General features: G+C 42.3%; 1 pseudogene; it reads right to left on the reverse strand.

Annotated features, from left to right (window-relative positions):
- Positions 1–1220: 1220 nt before the first annotated feature.
- Positions 1221–1887, reverse strand: LOC121030057 (L-lactate dehydrogenase A chain-like; annotated as a pseudogene).
- Between the last annotated feature and the right edge of the window lie 566 nt (positions 1888–2453).

Here is a 2453-nt window from a genome sequence, read left to right on the forward strand (position 1 = left end):
TTGTGGGTCTACTGCCTTTTTCATTTAGGTTCTGGGCACCAACCCCAGTGTTCATTTTCAAAGCTACACAAGCATCATGACCACCACATGCTCAGATGTGATGCTGCAGCCTGTGAGTTTGAACAGTGCAAGAGGAAAAAGAACATCTGAGAGTCCTCACTGGAAACAAGAGAATCTCACATAAAGCTCTTCAAATCTTAGAACTAACATTTTTCCTATTCCATACTTGGGGGAAATACTAAGATCCAGAAATATTTGGCATAATATATAAGGAAAGAGGATGTGCATGTGTGTATGCAAAGGACAGGTGACAAGGGAGGGGAGCAAGAAGGAGAAAGCTACCAAAAAGCTTCAGTGTGCTAATGGAAACAGAGTCTCTTTTATCAAGTAACAAACAGTCCCTACCCCTGTGAGAATGTAAGGTAACATTATTTGGCCAACGTCATGAATAGAAATCTATTCATTATATATCGTTTATTTAGGACAATCCATTTCAATATATGCCTTTATGGCCTCCAAGTGAGGCATCTGATATATACTGTGCACAAAGTAAGATCCTTTAGAACAGTTATGCACAATATATGCACAATTAAATTTATACATTGGATCTCAGCAAGTGATTGATAGGAGAAAAAAAAGGTTGGACGAGGCATGTTGGGTGAAGAGACCAGGTTTAACACACAGTAGATACACATCTGGTTTGACTAGCAACTGCAGCCTATGCAACATTGGCAGTGGTGCTGCTGAGGTGATGGAGCTATTTACATTAACTACTTTAGGACGACACAAGACAGGTATCATCCAACATTAGGATACAGCTGGAGGGATGTGTGAACCATTCCTGTTTGTAACTTTAGGAAATGGATGTTGATCCTAGGCCATTTTAATATTAGTACTTGAGGAGCAGGTCAAATAATAAGGCAATAAACACAACCTCCAACTAAAATCCTGTTGCAGTCTAGACAGTGAAATCGTACAACATTAGCAAACTGTAGAACTGGGGCACCTGGGTGGCTCACTTGGTTAAGCCTCTGACTCTTGATTTCAGCTCAGGTCATGATATCATGGTTCCTGAGTTGCAGTCCCACACTGGGCTCTGTGCTGGCAGAGCCTACTTGGAATTCTCACTCTCCCTCTCTCTCTGCCCCTCCCCCACTCATTTGTTTCCTTGCTCTCTCTCTCAAAATAAATAAATAAACATTAAAAAAATAAATAAAACGTTAGAACTGCAGCTTTTGTTGGATCCCCCACAGCGTATTTGCTCTCTCCTTCAAATGGACATAGAGACCCTCAATCATGGTGGAAATTGAATGCACCCGCCTAAGATGCTTCATTATATTTTCTGCCAAATCTGCCACAGTCCAGTGGCCCAGGAGATGCAGCCTTTCAGCTTGATCACCTCATAGGCACAGTCAACCACTTGTTTGTGAACCTCTTTCTGCTGTTCCTTATCTGCATCAGTGCCTAAGTCAGGTGTAGATTCTTCAGAGAGACCTGCAACCTTTACTCTACTCCCTACAGGCACCCCTGAGTCTCTGTGTTCCCCTAGGGCCAACCCATGACAATTAATGGGTGAACTCCCAGCCTTTTCCCCATTAGGTAGCAGAACCAGGCTGAATCCAGATTTCAACCACTTCCTATAACGCAGTTTTAGGGGAAGCCACTTATCTTCCAAGCCATAGAGGTCAAGATATCCACTGGATTGGAAATAACGACCAACCTGCATTTTGGACTGTATTTTATAGTATAAGGAATGATGAATTTACAGATGTTCACATTAGGATGGACCACTTTAAGATGGCTTTCTCCCTCTTGCTGATGTGCCCCAGCTGTGATAATAACGAGCTTGGAGTTTTCACTCATGTTACACCCTTTGCCTGTGACAATTTTTGGTGTTCATCCATCTATGGAACTGGTATCATGGATCCAGTGATGAATAAGATGCAGGGGGTCCCTGCCTTTGGCAGGTAAGTCACATTAAGCTTAGGGAGTGTTGGGGCACCTGAGGTCAAAAGAAAATAATAAATTAAATGTAATGGAAAATTTTATGTGTCAATGTAGCTGGGCCACAGTGCCCAGATATTTGGTCAAACATTATTCTAGATGTTTCTGAGAGTTGATTTGGATGAAATTTCCATTTAAATTGGTGGATTTTGAATAAAGTAGACTGTCCACCATAATGGGTGGGCCTCATGCACTCATTTCAAGGCCTGACCTTCAGAACAAAAGACTTACCTCCTCTAAGCAAGAGAAGAACTCTGTGGCATATGGAAATTTTGAACTGCAGCATAGGCTCTTCTCTGGGTCCCAACCTGCCAGCCCACCCTGTAGATTTTGGATTTGCCAACCTCTAATATTACATGAGCCAATTCCTTAGAAGAATCTCATATTAAATATATATATACACGGATGTGCGCGCGCGCGCACACACACACACACACACACCCTATTGA

This window comes from Herpailurus yagouaroundi, unplaced genomic scaffold (genome assembly GCF_014898765.1).
Source record: "Herpailurus yagouaroundi ecotype Mexico unplaced genomic scaffold, PumYag 139, whole genome shotgun sequence".
Taxonomy (NCBI): domain Eukaryota; kingdom Metazoa; phylum Chordata; class Mammalia; order Carnivora; family Felidae; genus Herpailurus; species Herpailurus yagouaroundi.